Source organism: Peromyscus maniculatus, chromosome 4, assembly GCF_049852395.1.
Source record: "Peromyscus maniculatus bairdii isolate BWxNUB_F1_BW_parent chromosome 4, HU_Pman_BW_mat_3.1, whole genome shotgun sequence".
Lineage (NCBI taxonomy): Eukaryota > Metazoa > Chordata > Mammalia > Rodentia > Cricetidae > Peromyscus > Peromyscus maniculatus.
The window spans coordinates 151618010-151634012 of NC_134855.1; the positions used below are offsets into that span (position 1 = coordinate 151618010).

Below are 16003 nucleotides of genomic sequence, written 5' to 3' on the forward strand. Positions count from 1 at the left end.
TACTTTGTATTTTGTACTAGAGTTCACTTTCCACAGGTTCATGATGTACAACAGCAAATGAAAAAGTTGAACTCTAATGACTCAAAATCTAAACTTGCTGGATTAAATGGTATGGCTGGATGCTCAGATGAGAAGAATTTTTTTTTCTCACTCCACATCTTACATATGTTTTCATCCATATTGGATCTATTCCTTCATTTCCACACATGACAGAAGGGTCACTGATGAGTCCAGACTTGCATGCTATCCTCTTACTAACCAACCAGATGGTATTTCATTCTTAATCCTTCACCAAGCAGGATGGCCACCATCTCAGTTTGGGTTGCATTCTCCTCCATAAACAGCTCATTGTAGATACAGTATTCAACACTCTGAATGACTCCACTGGACTCACATAGAGTGAAGATGGAACAGAGGGAAAGAAGAGGATAAATGTCTCCTAGAGGGAGCAAGAGTTCTTTCCCTAGAAGAAAGAGGAATATGCTTTGGGTGTGAGAAGATGACTTCATCTGTTCATGACTTGAAAGAACTATGCTGGCTTTTCAGTCATGCCCCATATTGCCCTCCTCACTCCTTCCTGGGAGCAAGAGCTGGTTATAATACACACTCACTCCTTCCTGGGAGCAAGAGCTGATTATAATACACACATTGACAAAAACACATGCTCAATAGAGCAGCAGAAACACCTCAGTGGGTAACTGTGCTTGTGTCCAAGACGGACAGCCTGAGTCCAATCCCCAGGACATACACAGAGAAGGAGACAAACAATTCCCATGGGTTTTGTCTGGTCTCCATGCAAGGGTCACGACATACAAATTCATATTCAACAATTCATCCTCTCACAAACAAAACAAACAAATAAAATTAAAGAATACAGGTTGGACAGGTAATGCATGGATGGGATGTTTGCTAGTACTTGGAGATGAGATGGTTCTGATATCTAACAGAACTGCTTTCCAATTTGGGGATCACACCATGCTAGCTGACTGATTCTGGAAGCAATTGCTACATAAACTCCTACTTCTTCTCTTGCAAACCGGGGATAATAACATAGGGGTTTGGGAAGGAAAGATGGGGACACATATATAATTTACATAGTTGGTATTGGGTTTGAAAAAGCTGAAAATATGTTCTGCTAAAATACTATCCTATTAGTAGCAGAATTATTAAATATAATTTAGTTGAGGATGAATATTTTAGTATTAATATATATTTATCTTTATGTGGCCAATAATCTCATTTAATACTTGTTGATGAGGACTTAAACATACCCAATAAATTGTAATACAATATCAGGGTGGGTATGTTTATGAAATAAAATGAAAGTCATTCTTTAAGGAAATTCCCTATTTGAGACAATTTTCTTACTGAAATATGTATCATTTCAATGTTAGGAATGGGCTGGTAATTTTCTCACTAGGCATAAACATAAAGGGCAGGTACAAAAGGATGATCTTTTATGCCCATAGACAAATAATATTTTATTCTTTCTCTTTCTGTTTATCCCAGGCTCAGGAGGACTTAGAGATAACATTGTGGTAGAGTTGCCGGTGGTGTGTATAATATAAAAAATGAATACATATTAAATCTGTTGCTTTCTGGCTCCTGTATGTCTCCAAAGCATCTCAGGTGGTGTAAGCTCCACTGTGCTCTGCAATTACAAAGAAGCTCGGTGAGATAAAAGCGATGAACGTGTGCATCCTGATAAGCCACCTATTGGCAATACCTCTAGTGTTGTTTGAGGAGAAAGATTGGTCCAATAAACACAGATAATTCTTCAACCATTGGGTTGACATTGAATTTCTTCATGCATAGAATTTCTTTGGTTCACAGGCAAAAGATGAGATTCCGATGATATTCAGCGCATCTTAATTGGATGCTGAAAGGCACAAGCTCTATAACAGTGAGTGTCCTCCATTAAACACAGTTCAGACTGGTGTTAAATAAGGAAAAACTATAGCAAATTCAGATCACTACAACACCAAATTCTAATCCTGTGCTGGTATGAAATACCAATGATTGGATGAGAAGGGATTATGTATTATACAGTCTAGGACTCCAGCCCACCAATGATGCCACCACATTTACAGTGGGTCTTTCAACCTCCATTAACCCAATCATGAAACTCTCTTGGACACCTAGGTTTGTTCCCATGGTGATTCTATATCCCATTGTCCTAGTTAGGGTTACTATTGCTCTGAGGAAAAACCATGACCACAGCAACTTGAGGAGGAAAAGGTTTATTTGGCTTATGATTCCAAAAAAGCCAAATCACTGTTCATCATAGAAGGAAGCCAGGACATGAACTCAGCAACATGCAACAGGAGCTGATGCAGAGATAATGGGAGAGTGATGCAGAGACCATGGAGGAGTGATGTAGGACTATGCATGGGTGCAGCCTTGTTCACCATAGCTTGCTAAACCTTCTTTCTTACAGAGCCCAGGGATAGCAAAACACACAATGGTCTGGGCCCTCTCCCATCAATTACATATTATGAAAATGCCCTATCTTAACCTGTGTCTTATGGAGACAGTTTCTCAGTTGAGGTTTCCTCATTTCAGATGAGTCTACCTTGTGTCAAGTTGACACAAAACTAGCCAGGACATCCATCAAGTTAACAATCAAGATTCACCATCACTGGAGTCTTCAAGGTATTTGGAGAAAGACTGTCACATATGATTTCCAGAAGCAGCAGCTTCCAATTGAGATATTCACAGTAGTGATAGGTAAGTCACTGTCAAGATGCCTGGAGTGTCATCACACACAGTGGTAGACCAGGACGGAGTCACAGGGGAAGGCTCACAGGTTATTAATCAGTCCAATCTTATGTGCACCTTTCCCCAAATATCCTCTACCTCTGTCTCTCTCTTTCTTTCTTTTTTGTTTTTTTGAGACAAGGTTTCTCTGTGTAGTTTTGTGCCTTTCCTGGAATTCACTTTGTAGACCAGGCTGGCCTCGAACTCATAGAGATCCACCTGGCTCTGCCTCCCGAGTGCTGGGATTAAAGGTGTGCACCACCACTTCCCGGCATGTCTCTTTCAAAACCAAAACTTCATCAGTAAAAATCCTAGAATACTGGAAAGAAAAATCCCACCTACAAATGAACACCTTATTCCTTAATGTGCTTTCCTGAAGAAGCAACTTCCACTTTGGCTTTGGTTACAATACAGTATGTGTATTCACTGTATTGTAACATATAAAGTAGGAGTATCAATTGGGTTCACTCTTATGGAATTATTTTCACACAAAATGTGTGTATGTCTGTGTGGCTGTGTGTTGTGGGTGCATGTGTATACCTGTGTGAACATGGAGGTCAAAGATTGCTATCAGGTTTCCTCAAATGCTCTCCACCTTAATTTTCTGAGACAGGATCTGTCAGAATCTGGAGTTTACCAATCAGCTAGACAAGCTGCCCACTATGACCCCGGGGATCAGTACATGAGGGGATCAGAACATGGTCACTTTTCCAGTGCAGGGGTGACAGCTGCATGCTACCACAGGCGGTTTTTATAATATGGATGTAGGAGATCAGAACTCAGGTCTTGGTGTTTGCAAAGCAAGTGCTCTACTCCCCAGCTCCATGCTTTTGAGTAAATATCCATGCTGAGGCTGCCTTGTGTAACTAGAGCCTCCAAAACCTACTCCACAGGCCACAGGGGAACTGGCACCATGACTCATGTCTTCATTGTGAGTCCCCGGGGCCTCATCAGTACTTGCCACAGGGTAAATACTTGATAAATGTTTGTCGAATGAATGAAAGAATTAAGTAATTAATATGCCATGTTTATCCTTTAGCTTCTCATTTTCTCTTCACATAACCCCTGGAGGAAGTGTACTTGCATTTGAAAACCACTGCTCAATAGGATGCAAATTGAAGCCAAGGCCCAGAGCTCACGGAGACAAATTAGAGAAACCATTTCTCCTCACTCTGTGATTTTATTAGCTGAATTATGGGTGCGGTTTGTGTCACGGATCAGACAGCTCAGGCTTATAGGTCTGTGGACCCAGAACTCAGCAATTACTCAATTAATATGATTAATGAAGGCATTAAAAAGAGCTCTGCATGGTCACAGAGGGCCTCATGTCTCAGAGTCGTGGAAACCACATCGGATCTGCAGAGAACAAGTTCATTTTGTGGGAATCACACTCCAGAGGATGCCTGGTTCCCTGCCAGTGCCTCCATATGTCTTCTGCCCTCCTGTTTCCCTTCTGCCTCCTGGAGTTGCTCACTATTTTTGCAAATTGTCATTTCTGGGCATATTGCATGGATGCTGTCACTTTGAATTAGCTCTAAAGTCTCAACTATTGGGAAGATAACGCTACTTCCATTCTTAGGATTCTATGATGAAGCATGAGCTAACCGTGGGTACCATGACCTGCAGTGGGATAACACAGTCAGGGTGGAGGAGGACAGTTGCTGACTTTAAATATTTGGGGCTGTGGAGATGCCTCAGTGGTTAAATCAATTGCAGCTTAAGCACAGGGCCTGGAGTTCAGATCTCCTGAACACTTACAGATGATGCAGGTGGGAATTTCCAGTCTTGGAAGGAAAGCACAGGATGTGAGCTCACTAGGCAGACTAGTCACGTCTGCTAACTCTGGGCCTAAGAAATACTGCCTTAAAGGAGAAGTGTGGAAGGAAACCAGAGGAAGATTCTAGACATAAACCTCTGGCCTCCATGGGCACCTGCACACACACACACACACACACACACACACACACACACACACACACGGGAATATGCATACACATATGCACACAAACACATTGAAAAGAAGAAAAAGTAAAATAAATTATTTTCCCTCAGAGGGAAAAACAATTTCTAGGTTAAAAATCACCTTAAAGAAATGTATTTACCACCGCCAAATTCATTTTATGAGGTCACAGTCAGCATGGTATGCAAACCATATGAAGACTCAACAAAAAAAAGGGAATTACAGACCAATCTCTCTCATGAACATAGACACAAAAATACTCAATAAAGTAATCACAAACCAAATCCAAGAACACATCAAGACTATCATCCACCATGATCAAGTGAGCTTCATCCCAGAGATGCAGGGGTGGTTCAACATACAAAACTCGGTTAATATAACCCACCATATAAACAAACTGAAAGAAAAAAACCCACATGGTCATCTCATTAGATGCTAAAACAGGCTTTGACAAAATCCAACAACCCTTGATGATAAAAGTCTTAGAGAGAGATCAAGGATACAAGGGACATACCTAAACATAATAAAAAGTAATATATAGCAAGCTGATAGCCAACATCAAATTAAATGGAACATCAAAATGATTCCAGTAAAATCAGGAACAAAACAAGTCTGTCCACCCCATAACTATTCAATACGAAGTTCTAGCTAGAACAATAAGACAACCAAAGGAAATCAAGGTGATACAAATCAGAAAGGAAGAAGTCAAAGTATCATTATTCACAAACGATATGATAGTATATATAAGCGACCTCAAAAATTCTACCAGGGAACTCCTACAGCTGATAAACACCTTTAGTAAAATGATTGGGTACAAGATTAACTAAAAAATAATCAGTAGCTCTCCTATATACAGATGATAAATGGGCTGAGAAAGAAATAACACCCTTCACAATAGCTACAAATAATATAAATATCTTGGTATAATTATAACCAAATAAGTGAAAGACCTGTATGACTAGAACTTCAAGTCTTTGAAGAAAGAAACTGGAGAAGATATCAGAAGATAGAAAGATTTCCCATGCTCATGGATTGGTAGGATTAACATAGTAAAAATGGCCATCTTACCAAAAGCAACCTACAGATTCAATGAAATCCCCATTAAAATCCCAACACAATTCTTTACGGACCCAGAAAAGACAATACTTAACTTCATATGGAAAAATAAAAACTCAGAATACCTAAAACAATCCTATACAATAAAAGAAATTTCACAAGTATCAACATCCCTGATTTTAAGTTCTACTATAGAGCTATAGTAGTAAAAACAGCATGGCATTGCCATAAGAAGAGACAGGTGGAACAATGAAATCAAATGGAAGACACAGATGTGAATCCACACACCTATGGACACCTGATTTTTAACAACCAAGCCAAAATTATACAATGGAAAAAAGAAAGCATCTTCAACAAATTGTGTTGGCAGAACTGATTGTAGAGGTATAGAAAATGAAAATAGATCCATATGTATCAACCTGCACAAACTCAAGTCAAGTGGATAAAAGACCTCAACATAAATCCAGTTACACTGAACCTGATAGAAGAGAAAGTACAAAATAATCTTGAACACATTGGCGCAGGAGACAACTTCCTGAACAGAACACTAATAGCACAGGCACTAAGATAAATGATACCTCATGAAACTGAAAAGATTCTGGTAAGGCAAAAGACACCAACAATAGGACAAAGCAGCAGCTTACAGAATGGGAAAAGGTCTTCACAAACCACACATCTGGCAGAGGGCTGATCTCCAAACTATATAAAGAACTCAATAAACTAGACATAAAAAAAGTAATCCTATGAGTGAGTACATACCATGTTTGTCTTTCTGAGTTTGGGTTACCTCACTCAGGATGATTTTTTTCTAGATCCATCCGTTTGCCTGCAAACCTCATGATGTCATTGTTTCTCTCTGCTAAGTAGTATTCCATTGTGTATATGTACCACATTTTATTTATTCATTCTTCAGTTGAAGGGCATCTAGGTTGTTTCCAGGTTTGGCTATTACAAACAATGCTGATATGAACATAGCTGAGCAAGTGCTCTTGTGGTATGATTGAGCATTTCTTGGGTATATGCCCAAGAGTGGTATAGCTGGATCTTGGGGGAGAATGATTCCCAATTTTCTAAGAGAGTGTCATATTGATTTCCAAAGTGGTTGTATAAGCTTGCATTCCAACCAGCAGTGGAGGAGAGTTCCCCTAGCTCCACATCCTCTCCAGCATAAGGTGTCTTCAGTGTTTTTGATCTTAGCCATTCTGACAGGCGTAAGGTGGATACTAGATATGGAACAAGGATGACTGGACTGCTACTCACATCACCAGGGAGGCTACCTGGAAAACAGGACCCCAAGAAAGACATGGGGATCCCCAATGACGGAGAAATGGATGAGATCTATATGAACAGCCTGGACATGAGTGGGGGTAATGAAGGGTGAGGGTCGAGGGAAAGAGAGTTTAAAGGAGCGGGAGATCCCAGCTGGATCAAGAAGAGAGAGGGAGAACAAGGAATAGGAGACCATGGTAAATGAAGACCATATGAGAATAGGAAGAAGCAAAGTGCTAGAGAGGCCCACAGAAATCCACAAAGATACCCCCACAATAGACTGCTGTCTATGGTCGAGAGACAGCCCGAACTGACCTACTCTGGTGATGGGATGGCCAAACACCCTAATTGTCATGCTAGAAACCCCATCCAGCCACTGAGGGAGCTGGATGCAGAGATCCATGGCTAGGTTATTAGCAAGAAAGAGGAGGGTTTATATGAGCGAGAATTGTTGAAACCAAGGTTGGATAAAGCACACGGACAAATAGCCAAACGAATGGAAACACATGAACTATAAACCAATGGTTGAGGGGCCCCCCACTGGATCAGGCCCTCTGAATGGGTGAGAGAGCTGATTGGCTTGATCTGTTTGGGAGGCATCCAGGCAGTGGGACCGGGTCCTGTGCTCATTCCATGAGTTGGCTGTTTGAAACCTGGGGCTTATACAGGGTCGCTAGGCTCGGCCTGGGAGGAGGGGACTGGACCTGCCTGGACTGAGTCTACCAGGTTGATCTCAGTCCTCGGGGGAGGCTTTGTCCTGGAGGAGGTGGGAATGGGGGGTAGGCTGGGGGAAGGGGAGGGGGGCGGGAGGGGGGAGAACAAGGGAATCCATGGCTGATATGTAGAACTGAACTGTATTGTAAAATAAAATTAAAAAACAAAACAAAACAAATAATCCAATTAAAAAATGAAAGTACAGAACTAAACAGAGAATTCTCAACAGAAGAATCTCAAATGCCAAGAAACACTTAAAGAAATGTGCAACGTCCTTTGTCTTCAGGGAAATGCAAATAAAAATGACTCTGAGATTCTACCTTAGAGCTGTCTGAATGGCTAAGATCAAAAACATAAGTGACAGCTCATACTGGAAAAGATGTGGAGCAAAGGGAACACTCCTCCACTGCTGATGGGTATATAAACTTGTACAGACACTTTGGAAATCAATATGGTGGTTTCTCAGAAAATTGGGATTAATCTACCTCAAGACCCAGCTATACCACTCTTGTGCATATACCCAAAGGATGCTCAGTCACACCACAAGGACACTTGCTCAACTATATTCATAGCAGCTTTATTCATAATAGCCAGAATCTGGAAACAATCTAGACATTCCTCAATTGAAGAATGGGTAAAGAAAATGTGGTACATTTACATAACAGAGTATTACTCAGTTGTTAAAAACAATAATATCAGGAAATTTGAAGGCAAATGGATGGAACTAAAAAAAAGTCATCCAGAGTGAGGTTACCCAGACCTAGAAAGACAAACATGATATGCACTCACTCATAAGTGGATATTAGCTATAAAGTAAAGGATAACAACCCACAGACCCAAAGAGGCTAGGTAACAAGGAGGGCCCAAGCGGGGATACTTGGACCTCCCTGGGAAGGGGAAATAGAAGTGATTTCATGGGTGGAAGGGGGGGAAGGTGGAAGTGAGGTGAGGGAAGAGTACTCAAAGAGCCCACTGAGAAAATGGGGCATTTCGAGGTCAGGTAGAAACCTGGTACAAGGGGAACTCTAGGAATCTACAAGGATGACTCCAGCTAAGACTCCTAGCAGTAGTGGATATGTAGCCTGTGATCAGGCCAGACTTCCAGTGGGAGGATTGGGACACAAACCCAGCCCCATAACCTTTGACCTACAGTCTGTCCTGCCTAAAGATTGTGCTGGAAAGGCTTGTAAGGCATAAGGGTGGTGTAAAGATTGTGGGAGTGGTCAACTGTAACACGAATTGATAAATGGTCTTATTAATAAAAAAAACCCAGAGCCAGATATTGAGGTGAAAACTGAAAGACCAGAGGAGTAGAACAAGCCAGCCACAAGTTCTTACCGCTAGGAAATCCTCAGCCCAGGAGAGAGCTACTTCCTGTATACTCGTATCTTATATAAACTTCTGTGCCCTGCCATCTTACTTCCTCTCTCTGTCCAGCTACACCACTTCCTCTTTCTGCCCAGGTCTATCACTTCCTTTTTGTACAGACCTCCAGACCTCTATGGTTAACTGGTGCTGGGATTAAAGGTTTGTGACACCATACCAGGGTCTGTTCCCAGTGTGGCCTTGAACCCACAAAGATCCAGATGAATCTCTGCCTCCCGAATGCTAGGATTAAAGGTGTGTGCTACAACTGCCTGACCTCTATGTTTAATATAGTGGCTGGCTTTGTCCTCTGATCCCCAGGCAAGCTTTATTTGTTAAAGCACAAATAAAATATCACCACAGTCAACCAATGACTGGTCAAGCCTGAGACTCATGCCAGGATAGTGGGCCCACCCTTGACACTGCCTGGAGCACCAGGACCCAGAGGCTGTGTGGCCTAGAGACCTAGGATAGAACCAAACAGGATTGGAGAAAAAAATGTCTTTGTAATGATGCCTAACAATATTCTGCTGTACTCATAGATTGTTGCCTAGCCCAATTGTCATCAGAGAGGCTTCATCCAGGAACTAGTAGAAACAGATGCAGACCCACAGTCAAACATTAGGCTGAGCTCAGGGAATCCTGCTGAAGAGAGGGAGGAAGGATTGTAGGAGCCAGTGGGTCAAGGACATCACAAGAAAACCCACAGGATCAACTAACCTGGCCTCACAGGAGCTCACAGAGACTGAACTGACAACCAGATAGACTGCATGGGATTGACCTAGGCCCTCTGCATATATGTGACAGTTGTGTGGCTTGGTCTTCTTGTGGGACTCCTAACAGCAGAAACAGGGCCTGTCTCTGACTTTTTTACTGGCTTTTGGGACCCTATTCCTCATACTGGGTCACCTTGCCCAGCCTTAATACACTGGGAGGTGCTTAAGTCTTATACAACTTGATATGCCATGTTTTGTTGATATCCATGGGAGACCTGTCCTTTTCTGAATAGAAACACAGGAGGAGTGGCTAGGAAGGCAGAGCGGAGGTGAAGGGAGGAACTGGGAAGAGAAAAAGGAGGGGAAACTGAGGTTGGGATGTAAAATAAATAAACAAATAATCTTTAAAAAAAGAAATGTAATTACAAAATGAACTACTCAGCAGGGGCCCGGTACAACTGAGTGCCACTTGGGTGCTGGACTTGGTGAATTAACCCTCCAACCCCTCACACCCTCCAGATTGAGAGTCACAGCACCTCCTGAAATGCAGATAACAGACAGGGCTTGGGACATTGAAGCCTGGCATTTGCATCAGTGGAAAAGAGACCTTGTTTCAAGCTGAGTGGAAGGCAATGATGGGAACACAAAATTGTCCTCAGATCTCCACACGGGAGCCATGCCATGTGCATAATTATACTTACACACATGAATATGTATATACACACATCCAATATATATACACAAAATGAAAAGAAACAAACCAATAAGACACGAAATAAGAGCAAGTTTTGCTTGGCCATCCTAAGACAGGACAGAAACAGAAATGTCACTAATAAGGGTGTGACTTGGACAATTGTCACAAAGGAGATAACAGAGAGTGAGAACCACCTTGGGGTGAGTTTCAGGACAGAGCTATCAGTGAAGATAGGAACATTTCTGGAGAGTTCTGGATACAAGAAGGAGAGCGTGCATCCCAGCCATCCTAATGGAGAATTATTCTGGTTAGAGATGAGTTTGATGTAAAGTAGATGTCTTTCGAGTTCTGTGTATTCCAGCAGCCTTGCCTTTGATCATGCCAGTGCTCTGACTTCTTAGCACATCACCTTGTGTTTCCTAGAGATGGGGAGCTTGCCAAAATCAACTGAATGCCTCCCAATTTTCTCTTCCCTCCACATAAGTAACAGCCTTTCCCCACGCAGCAGAGTTGCTGACCCAGGCTAATTTTCCTCTTCCCTGTGGCCAGCTTCTCCTGGATTTCATAGACACTGAAACACCTTCGACCTTCTGCATCCTTACAAAGGCCTGGTTTGCAGTTGCTCTGCATGGGGGCTGCATCCCTTCCAAGACTGGACCTCAGGCTGTGCTTCCAGCATGGCCACTGCCCCTCTCAGCCCCAGGTCAGCATTTTAAGGCAAACAAGAAGGGCCTGCTCCCTCCGGCCTGCATTTGGGGAGGGAAAAAGCAGGAATTTTTACAAGCTGTATGTGTGTCACAGTTCACATGAAATCGCCAGATTCTTGGTTTATTTCCATACTCAGGATCAGTTCCTACACTTTTCTTCCATATTCAACTCTTGTGAGGTCAGATTGTGGATAAAACTAAAGACATTAAACAGAAGTAACAAGAATGAAATGGGCAATTGGTTTTCATTTTATCCTTTATGACTCCCACCCCCCCATTCCACATCTACAATATGTCCCTCAATTGAACCCAATGCATGGCAAGGAGTTAGTGATTTATAATTCTCTGGTGAGAGAGCAGTTTTTCATCTGATGTGGATCTCCAGAAGTCCTATTTGAATATCTATAGGCACCCTGCAGACAGATCTAGATGTGGGGAGAGGTACAAAAGCTCAGATAATTTTGTATGAAAAAGGAAGTTCAAAGGCAAGTTGGCATCAGCATGGGAGAAAAGAGGTAGACCAAACCTGTCTTATTCAATCAGAGAGAGGACACAGACTCTGAAAATTAGGGACAAGGACAAAGGACAAGGAGAACCAAAGCGGTCAACTCAGGACTGAGCTGGAAGGGGATGTCTGGAAAGAGGTATTCAGGTGCAATTTATGTGTTTCTGAGAAACAGTTGGAATTGAAAACAGGTGCCCAGACCTCCTGCCTTCTTCTCCATGTAAAGGTGTAAAGGTGAACATCTGTAAGGACAAGGAGCAGGAAAGGTAGATGAAGGCAGGCTGTACAGGGTGTCATCAGCACACACTGTATTAAAGTATCTCCCAGAGCCCCCATACTAATATGTATACTTAATCCATGTCATTAAAAGTAATTTAAAAGTAAGATGCAGGCAAAGCACTCTGGAAGATAGATGTTTGATAAGAGGTCATCAGAAGGTAAAAAGTTTTGAGACTCCTGCAGGAAAAACATAGAAAGTGTTATGAAGAAAAGAGCCACAGTAGTAGGCAAACCCCAGTGTTCTCCTCAGAGTGACAACATGGAGGGTCAAGTGACAAGGCTGTTAGTGCCACCTGACCTGGAGTGTTCGAGCATGCAACTCAGAGCACATTGTGAGCTGTGCACTCTGCCCACAATGAGGAGTGAAGAAATCATCTGTGTTACAGTTAAATGACCTACAGCCATTAGCAGGAGGCAGCCAGGACCGTAGATGGCAATGAGAGCTGAATCTCTTCACTCCTCTCCATTCTCACACCATCTGTGATGTGACCTCATGGACTCCTTGCCCTCAACCTGCTTCCTCATGAGTAGAGTAACCCACTCTACCACCATGAGAGATTATGGCTACATGGTTTGCTTTGGCTAATAGAACAAGGCAGTGAGGTTAACATGCCATGTTAGCATGAAACCTGAAGACACCTTGTGTGATTCCATTTGTCTCTGGCATCTCCGTCTGCTTTAGGGGTGGATTACACCATGAATAATATTCTAAGTGATCACCGAGCCCAATCATCAGGCTCAGGAACTAAATACATTACTTTGTTGTGTTTCTGAGACTTCATGGTCATTATACAGCAATAGCTGACTTATACAATAAGTAAGTGTCGTAAAACATACGCCTAGCCAAACCAGAGTCCACAGTTACCTAGACTTGTTATGAAATAATGAAGAATAGAGGAATGGAGATCTGGGAGTGGGGAGTCCCAATGAGATTGTGTACCCAAACCAGAGAGACTAGATTAAGGAAGGACAAAGGTGCTGAGTGGATTTCCTCTTCCTTTTTCCTGGCTGCAGGCAGGGCTGACCTGATACTGAAAATTAATGTCAAAAGAATTTACACAACAATTTTTGGGATTGTTTTTGACGTAAATCAATAATATACCTACTATGCATAAAAAGGAGCTGACTTCCTTGGAGAGCAACACCAAGCAGAGACAGACAGCGATGGTCTTCAAAAGCAGCGATGCTCATCAACTGAGATCGCACAAACCATGCGGATTCGTGCTTTTGTGCTCTGCTGGCTATTTAAGCAGAGCACAATGGAGTCAGTTGCATCCTGTGTGTGATTTAACTATGAAACTACGAAAAGAAAACTTGATGCTTTTGTGAAAATGAAAATTCTCGGTTAAGCAAAACTCGGGTCCTAGCATGTATGCAGCTTTCTTTAAAAAAAAAAATGACAAAACAAAACAAGCACAACAAAAAACTTAAATATGTCCTTCAGTTAGCTAAGAATCATACTTTCATGAGAAGCCTGATGGTTGTCTTTAAAAATTAATGAAGTTTTACTCCACTTCTAATATATCAAAATCTGCTAATATGGGGGTTAAAAATATGGCTCAGTAGTTAAAGTGCACTTCCAGGGGACTGAGTTCTGTTCCCAGCACTCATATTTAAGGGCTTACAGTCACCTGTAACTCCATCCCAGGGATCCAATACCTTCTTCTGGACTCCTCAGGCAACTGCATACATACATACATACATACATACATACATGATTGTATACACATTTATAAAACCCAACACAGGCACACACATACACATAATTAAAAATAATAAAATATATCTTTAAAACAAAAAAAAATAAGTCTTTTAAAAGACTCAGATTAAATGGGTTGCATTTAGGAGTGTGTGTGTGTGTGTGTGTGTGTGTGTGTGTGTGTGTGTGTGTGTGTGTTCACCTTTTACTGCTTCCATCGCTACCCAGTGGCTGTGGCCTGAGGACTCAGCCTTCAGCACAAAGGGAGACAGGGAGAGCAGCAGAACCAGTCTCTAACATAGAGAGGCTGTCCTCGTTTCCATCCAGCACCCAGCACGCGTGCTCTCCTCTCCTTGCACTGGAGTCTTGTGTTTCTGACCCTGCTGCATTCACCTCCTCGGAACTCATCTCCAAGTCCCACAGACTGGCTGGTCATCTTGCCAAGCTGCTTGACCAAACAGCCAAGGCCATTACAGAGCCCTGTTTATCCCCAAGATTTGCTGGAGTAAAAATAACAATCAACTGCTCATCAGACTCTCTAGGATTCAATCTTACTAGTTTTAGTAAAATTTAACAAAAATAAATGAAAAATAAGGAATACTGAAGTGAATGTTATCTTCTCTCTCTTCTCCCTTCTCTTCCTCTCTTCCTCCCTTTCTCCTGCCTTCCTCCTCCTCCATCCACACCTTTCCCTTTATCATACCCTCTCCTCTCAATAAACATTACATATTCACAGCTGAATTCCCTTTATATCACTTCACACCTTCTTTCTATCTTCAAAAACAACTCTCATCTTTTGCATACACCATTCCATGCCATGCCTTGTTCATTATGTCTATTACATATGAATGTATCCACACAGAATATCCAGTTTTGCTTTGTACGTTTGCTGAAATATCTCTATCACAGTGCTTTTGTAAATTACCCTCTCCCAGGTTGACTTCTGTGAACATTTTGCTATCACAGTTAACTAGGCTAGTACACCTGGGTCTAGTTCATCATTTTATGTGAAGAAACCTATTCTATTGACAGAGTGCCATTTTATCCTCACAACCCAATCAGGGGACAGTTAGATTCCTCCTGCAAATACTAGAACATTTTCTCACTCAAGAAAACTGGACCTGATGGCATGGGCATTAAGTAATAGGGCGAAAATTTCTACTTTGCTCTTTATACTAAGAACGATACAGTCATTTAGATCGACTACTGTGGTTAAATGTGTCTTTTGAGAATTTTCCACAACAAACTAAATTTACCTCCTAGTTATTACCTCCCTTGGAAGTTAATATAAGGTCAATTACACTATTACAGTGCAATTGATGGAAATGGGCAGGATTCAAACATTTTTTTTCCTTTTTAAATAATTTCCTTTGTGCATGCTAAGTTGATTTGTTTCCTCTGCAAGATTTAAAACTCTGACTGAAGCCAGTTTCCTTTCTTTCTACCCTGGGATCAAATGATTTAAAGAAGTTGTTCTCAGCAAGAGGATTCCCTACCCCAAGAGTCAGATGGCAATGTTGAGGACATTTCTGATTATAGTGACTTGGATAAAGGATGATCCTGCACGTAGAATGCAGTCTAATGTGCAACCACCACAGAATATACAGGATGGCTCACTCCTGCACCCACCGCCAGCTCCTAACAAAGAATCATTGACTCAAAATGTCAATGGAGCTGAAGCTGATAGATTCTCATGTAAGGAAGCAGAAGTCAAAATCTCATCTCTCAAGAAGAACCCTGGATGGAAGTCTTACCTGATACTGATCTTGGTTGAGACAATACATCAGGTTCAAGGCAGACAGAGTGTTCCTGTGGCAGGCAGACATAAGTAACAGCTGGTTAACCTGGGACTACACTTGTCTTGGGCCGTGCATACACTGCCTTTTCCAACAATGTACTCAGTAACTTGATAGCAACATAGGACTGCCACTTATGTGGAGTCTTACTTCATCCACTTTAAGGCATTGAAAACAGTTCCTCCTCTTAGCCACACCTTGATAGCACCCCATGTCTATCTTAACACACTCTAGAACACAACCCAGCAACTAAAAGCAGTCACTCAAAGTGAGCCAGGCTAGTTTTTGGGTGCATGTACAATAAGTTAAACTGTCCTCAAACTTGTAGGGAATTTCCCCTATTTACCATATTATTCATATAACTGGGCATGCACATGATTAAAATCAGATACATTTGGGGAAGGGACATGTACAATAAGAAAAGTTCCCTATAATCCAAGCCTGCCAGTCAAAAATAGAGAATCACATCAATTACACCCCTAGCAA

At 41.9% G+C, this 16003-nt stretch overlaps 1 long non-coding RNA gene across 1 annotated transcript; it reads right to left on the reverse strand.

Moving 5' to 3' along the window:
- Positions 1 to 1450: 1450 nt before the first annotated feature.
- Positions 1451 to 15532, reverse strand: LOC143272794 (uncharacterized). Its single transcript, XR_013050373.1, has 2 exons — positions 15476 to 15532; positions 1451 to 1651 (listed from the first exon to the last, which is right to left on the reverse strand). It is a non-coding gene; the product is annotated as an uncharacterized LOC143272794 (long non-coding RNA).
- Between the last annotated feature and the right edge of the window lie 471 nt (positions 15533 to 16003).